Here is a 7,576-nt window from a genome sequence, read left to right as displayed (position 1 = left end):
CCCGAAAGACAACCAAGTCAACTCTGGTCAAAGTCAACCTTCCAGGTCAACCCTACTCGCCGAGTCACCCTATTGACTCGCCGAGTTCATATGTTCAGAGTCCTTCTATTCGCGACTCGACTCGCCGAGTCTACCGATTTCCGAGTCCTGACCTGTCCAACTCACCGAGTCTCCATTCAACTCACTGATTCGAGTCTCAACTTGAAGGGTTTGGGGTTTCGCGACCTGACTCGCCGAGTCCAAGAACAGACTCGTCGAGTCCAAGACAACCTTCAACAGACTCGCCGAGTTGTTCATCCAACTCGCCGAGTTCCTGCCCAACTTCATCTGACTCGACGAGCTGTTCATCCCACTCATCGAGTTCTTCCAAATCTTCATGCTACTTGCCGAGTCCACTCAAAGGACTCGCCAAGTCCTTTCAGATCTCCATACATGTAGAGGAGTTTTAAGTCATGCATGGACTCCAAACTGTAGATCTACCCTTCCCAAGCCTATTCCTCACGTAAAGTTGCAAACTTTACGTGTAGAGAAGGAGATCTAGGTAAAATACACCATACACTATGGTTTAAGGCAAAAAGGCTTCATAATCAACTCCAGGGCTAATATTTTATGCTTTCCAAGACCAAAATATGCTTAGATCTGAAGTAGAAACTCCAGACCCGGCTTCTAACTCAAATGGACAACTTAATCATGGCTAAAAAGCCCCAAAACAGACAACCAAAATAGATCTATAAGGAGAGAAACGACTTAATACCTTCAAATGTATAGAAATATCTTCCCAATCCCAGATCTATAGCCCCCTTTTCTTGCACCCTCAAGGTCCTTCTTCCTTTCCCAAGCTTTAGTGCACTCTTCAAGGCAATAATTGGCTCAACAATGGATATGGCGACTAGGGTTCGATGTTCTGGGTGAAAGAGGCAGTAAAGGAACCCTAGGGGAGAGAATGAGATGTTTAAATAGGCTCCAAGTCCCGAATTTAGGGTTTTCCTCGCACAGACCAGACTCGCCGAGTCCCCTTGGCCAACTCGCCGAGTCGGTCACTTACTCCTCGACCCGGATCTCGCTCAGACTCGCCGAGTCCCCCTTAAAGTTAGGGTTTTTTTTGGCCTTCAAAACTTTGGGTGTTACAGTTTGCACCCTATTTAAACCTTATTATATTATCTTTTGGACACTTATGACCAACCTCCATCTCCATTTACTCTGAAAACGAAACCCTAAGAGCATTTGGTGAGTTTTGAGCTTAAGAGTGATTTGTTGGTGTTTTGTGGTGAAGAAGAAGAAAAGGAACACTTGGAGGAGTAGCTTGAGCTTGTAGTTCCAGGATAAGCTTTATAAGGTAAAAAGCTCACACCTTGGTGATCATTTATGTTAGATCTACTTTGTGGTATTTCTTGGGCATTTTTGGGTCTTTTGAAGTAAAGATGAGCTTTTGATCTACTCCAAAAGCAATGGATGCTAGATCTTAGCTCCATTTAGGCCATATGTTCATAAAAATGGAAACTTTATGGATGTTTTCGGTTCATGCAAGTATTAAGACCTTTATTAAGAACTTTTTAGCTTTAAGACCCATTAAGTCATGCATGAGTGTAAAGTTGCCAACTTTACCTGATAAGTCCCCTTTTAGGACCAGATCTGAGAGTTTGGCTTGAAATCTCAACCGATTAAGTGCTTAATGGAGTAGGGTGGCAAACTGGGGAGTACGATGGGCGTACCCAACTGGTACGTTGCGCGTACTAGCCCCAGATGGAGTACGCTAAGTGTAAGAGCTGAGTACGCCCTGCGTACTCAGCAAATAGGCTTTTAGTCTTGACGTTCTCGATATTGGGCCATAGTTTGGGTTTGTAAGTTTGGGCCTAGTTGGGCCATTAGACTTCTATTTTGGACTTGTGACTATCATGTTGGGCTTCATTGGATTTAGGCCCATGATGGTTTTTGAGCCCAATTTGGAAGACTGGGCCATTAATTGATTTTTGGTTGCCCTTTAGGATTTGGGACTTTTGAACAGTAAAGTTGGTCATTGGCTTTAGGCCAAGTTAGAGAAAGGGTAAAACGGTCTTTTACCCTTGTTATGGGCCAAGTAGCTTAGACTCTTTGTTATGGTTCGGAATCCTATTAATAATTGGATGTTATTTATATTGGTAGCGTGGAGATTTTCTGGACCAGCGGTCAGAGATTCATTCGAGTGATTCAGCAACTAAAGGTGAGTTTCCTCACTGTGTTTAGCGGGTCGAAGGCACTAATGTCGGCCCATGATTTGTTATGTTAGGATGTTAAATGTTTGTGTGACTCTTTCATGTGTTATGTGCTTGTATGCTTACTGGGCGGGGCCTGAGGATTATTTTGTATGTGTTATGTGTTTATTTGTTATATGATCTGTATATCGAGCGGGGCCCGATGACGGATAGGGCCTATTATGTATTTATTATATATTGTATGTGGTAGTTTGGGAACCTCACTAAGCTTTGTGCTTACGGTTTTCAGTTTATGTTTTAGGTACTTCTGTTTCGAAAGGGAAGAGTTTAGGATGATTACAGTGCACACACCACCTCATTCTGCATTTTATGATGACTCTGATGTTTTATTATGTATTTAATACACTTTTTTCCACCTTGGTTTTATGATGATGTTTTTTATTATAATTTTATTAATTTAAAAACGAAATTTTTTTGTCTTAATTTTGGGACGTTACACTTCATCAAAACTCAAACCTCCCATGAGGATTCAATGGACAACAAAGGTTATTATCGTCTTCTTCTTTCTATGATTGTGTTTTTATCTTTCCATTACTTGCAAGGATGATCCTTGTAAGGTTGTAACGAGCTTATTAAGTTAAAAAAAATTTAAGACTTTCGTTTTCCATTTTCATGAGTTTTTTAAACTATTTTGGAACTAAAACCCAACATTATTTGATTCAAACACTTATGTGATTTGTTCAAAGTCCTTGATGCTTATTGTATGTCTCCAGTACACCTATATAACACTTTGTATTGCTCATAAATTGATGATAGTGGATTTGAAACGACTCTAGTAGTCCTGTTGTTTTTACTATTGTTTTGAGGGGTTTTCCACGCTAAAATTCTAGTGTCTTATATTGGTTGATTACTTACTACACTAGGCTGCTTATATTGGAGCATATAAACTTCACTGGAGTTGTTTTGGTTCCATATAAAATACTATATTTGTTTGTCTCCTCAAATGTTCATAAGAGTTGGGAAAGCTTAGCTAAACGAAATTTGTTTTTGTGTTGTTATTTACAGTTGTGGCTACTTTTTCTCCATTATATTGATATCAAAGCCTTAGTTCTTATTATTGGGTTACTTGTTTGAACAATGGAAGCTAATACAAGTAGGACTGAAATTTTGAATGGTTCTAATTATCATGATTGGAAAGGCAAGATAAAAGACATTCTTTATGTGAAGGATTATTATTTTTTGGTGTTTAGTACCGAAAAACATGAGGATAAAATATACATTAGACTCGATTTTCCTTGCAAAAGCATGGATCCATAGTAGGCGGCGAGGTAATTCAAGCTTGAAAGTTTGTTACCCAACTTCTTCAAAATCTCAAATGATCCAACATACCTTGGACTCACTTTTTCTTTCCAATCTCATCACACATTTCCAAGGTGGCACTTTTAAAATAATCAAATATCTAACTTTCAATTTAAATGGAATTTTCATCAAGTTATGGTAATTTCTCTATCGGTCTTGCACAGCTTGCATGTTAGTTTGAATTGTTTCTATCTGTTTGTTGGTTATTTTTACGGTTTCTGGGCTCGTATGTTTTTTTTCTTTGGCTTCAAGCCAATACAATGAATTTCTACACTTTCTTCCATGAAGAGCTTCATATAGCAGCATTCCAATAATTAAATGATAACTATTGTTATAGGAAAATTCCACCAACTGTAAATGTTCACCCCATTTACCTCTAAAATCGCCCACACGTGCCCTCAACATATCTTCAACTATTATATCTTCAACCATTTGAATGGTTTTTTCACTTAGACCATCTGTTTGTAACACATTTGACAATTTATTTGCCTTTTTAGGTTTGTTGTACGAGATATTCAAAGTCTCATACTCAATATACAATACCAAAAGAGTAAAGATGTAGAAGTGAAAATGCAAAGAAGCACATTTACATTGACATGCTTGCTCTTTAAAAACCTAAATCACCATGGTGTAAACCACCAAACCTTTTTTTATTTAAAATATATATACAAATTTTATAGTTTCATATTTAATATAGATAACACTACATGGATCTCAATTCACATGCAAATCCTCTTGTTAGAAAATATGAAAGTAAAAGGTTGGTTTTATAAAGCATGCCATTAATGTAAAAAAAAATCATGCTTGCATGTGAAGATCATAAACAAGTCATTAAACCAAACAATATGTATGTATTGTGTGTTTAATGTTAACTACTTGAGTACAATCATTTTAACTTACGCATATCTAATAAACATACCAACAAGTTTTTCATTATCGCACGCATGGCATATGATATCGATCAAAAAAGATAGTCTCTTTCAATATTATTGTTAGAATGTTGCTCCAAATAGATTGCAACACATATTGATCATACTGGATACATTGATCCATACATATTGCCTATACCACTCAACATTCTCAATGACCAGAAGAAAAAAAAAATTAGGTCTGATTCAGAAGATTCTCCAAGCCATGCACTATAGACTTCGTAGTAGATGATATCTTTTAAGATATAGTAAGTCCAATAAGAACACCATATACATACAAACATTATCAACCAATTGCATCAACAAATAAAAAACACTCATTGCAACAACTGATATTCCATCAACTACTCATGTTACTCCACCAAAAAACTTTCACGAGCATCTCACATCAACACCCATCACATCACCTTCCACCGAAACAAATCGTCACTGGTTACCAAGAAATAACTTTTTCACGCATCATTAACAATACATAAATCTTCCTGATTGGTCTAAATAAAAATTTCCCTATTTTAATATATATATATATATATATATATATATATATATATATATAAATCATTTGGAAAATGATATTTATGTTTTTTTGTAAATTATTAAGGCCAAACACATGGTCTTGCACTTAAGAAGCAAAAGAAATAGAGTAAATTACACGAATGGTCCCTATGGTTTAGCGTAATTTGCGCGTTTGGTCCCTAACTTATTTTTTTAACTCGGAAGGTCCTTACTGTTTGTTTTTGTTACGCGTTTGGTCCATGTTTTACTTATAAAAAATACTATTTTTCAATTGATTTTTTTAATTTATTTAAATAAAGAAATATGTTGACGCAACAAAAGTGAACAACAAAACTCGTGTAAGTTCACAAAGCAAAATACAGATAAGACCAAACAGAGTGGATGCGGTGGTAGCCGCACTCCCCTTGCCACATAAGCACAAACACCGCCCCTTAGGGGCGGTCCATGTGCGGCCTCAACCGCACTACGGCCTTTGGAGGGAGCGTTTCTTGCTTTGTTTTGATTTTCTTACTACCACTATAAATACCTTATCATATTAACCAAAATCATGCACAAACACTTTATTCTCTTACCATATTCTTTATTTTAAAATCCACAAAAATGTCATCCTCCAAAAATCCCACCAACCAAAAAGCACCCACTAGAAAACCACAACTCCAAGACCTTCACTCGATCAACTGGTTTATTCGCCTCCTTTCAACCACTACGAGAGTATGCTTCCTTATTTTTCAGCAACATATCCAACAACCACAACGCCATATGCAATCATTTCCACAAACACAACCACAATTTGACTTAGATTTTGATCCTTTTGATTTTGATTCTGAACCAGAGTTTGTTCCACAACCACAAACACAATCACAACCACAAACACCCATTTCCGACTCCGAACCAGAATTTGTTCCACAAACTCAACCCTCTCAACTAGGAAATTAAAAAAAGAGGGCGGAATCTAAACTGTAGGAACCTCAATAAGTGTTAGTATTAGCAAGCACACTCATGGATTGACGTTTCAGAGGACACGAAGACGGGAGGGGACCAAAAACATGATTGTTTTTGGATGCGCGTTAGAGCTAGATTCCACAAAGGAATGAACCTAGAACCATATCGTACTAAAAATCAAGTGTACTCAAAATGGGGAAAGATGAACAAAGACGTCATGTTGTTTAACGATTTATATAACAACATGAAATGGCAATGAAAAAGCGGCGAATGTATCGAAGTGATTTTGGAGAAAGCTTTTAACATTTATCAAAAAGAGCAAAAGAAGACTTTCAAGTTTTTTAAAGTTTGGAATCTACACAAAGGCAAAAAAAATGGCAAAATCTAAAAACAAGCGACGAGCCCATCGATAGTGGATCAAAACGGTCAATAACTTCTGAATCTGAACACACCTCATCGGATGTTCGTGTTGGTTTCGACCTCAATGAGGATGAGCTCGTTCAAGTGTCACCACCCATGACCAATAGGAAGGGACAAAACAAAAAACAAAGGCAATGACAAAACGTCGGAATCGGATGACTTGAATGCGAAATGCATAAAAGAAAGAATGGATAAATTTTTACAACTTGTTTCGGATAGAGAAAGTCGGAAACAAAGGGACAGCGACCTGAAGGTGCTAGCGATGGACACGTCGAATATGACTGGGGATGCGCTTCATGTTGTTTTGGCGATGAAGGAAAATGTGAAAAAAAAAAACGTTACACTAATCGTGGTTAATTTGTAGTTGTTTTCCAAGTTTTTAATCATTTGACATGTGTGTATTTTTTTAAAGTTGTAGGTTTAAGCTTTCTAGTTTATTATTTTCTAATTTCCTAGGATTTTTTTTAATGTCATGTTTTTTTAAGTAATATAATGGGTTTTATTTTTAATTAATGAAATCTTTTTTTTAATTAAAACTAAAAATTTTATTTATTTAAAAATAAAAATAATTAAAGGAGCATGACACCATTCTTTGGGTGTGGCATGAAACTACACATTTGTGACTGACATGTCGCCTACATGGCAGTGACGTGAGTTCAACTTTTGTGGCATCACTCCCTCCAGACTAATTATAATCCATGTTATGGACCTGGTTAATATAGAGTTGTAACGATTATGGACCATCACTGTCAATTTTTCGGTATTCACTAAATTCAATATTTATTTCTATTTTTTAAGCAATGTCACGGGCAATATGAATAACTTTTCAGCCGCTATCATATCTTCCTCCCTAATAAATCAAAATATTTTTACCACATGTCAATCTCTTATAAGTTTTGACAATTGTCATTTTGTGGTATTTTTGAAATAAATAATATCTATATGTCAATTTCAAGGTTTTTTTTATTTTTAAAATTAAAAAGCCACATAATAGCTATACATATAGCTATATAAGTAAAATATTAAATGTAATAAATATGATCTTAAATTATAATAAATATGTTTTTTCCTTCCTTATTTTAAAATTTAATTTTAAAAAATACTTAATGTTTATATTTTGATATTTAATTTTTTTTAATTAACACGTCTAGTTATGTATAATAATGTATAATATTTTTAGGAAGTTAGTTATGAATAATATTTTTAGGAAGTTGACAT

This window comes from Lactuca sativa, chromosome 5 (genome assembly GCF_002870075.4).
Source record: "Lactuca sativa cultivar Salinas chromosome 5, Lsat_Salinas_v11, whole genome shotgun sequence".
Lineage (NCBI taxonomy): Eukaryota > Viridiplantae > Streptophyta > Magnoliopsida > Asterales > Asteraceae > Lactuca > Lactuca sativa.
The sequence above is the reverse complement of the archived record's forward strand: the minus strand, read 5'-3'. Positions refer to the sequence as shown.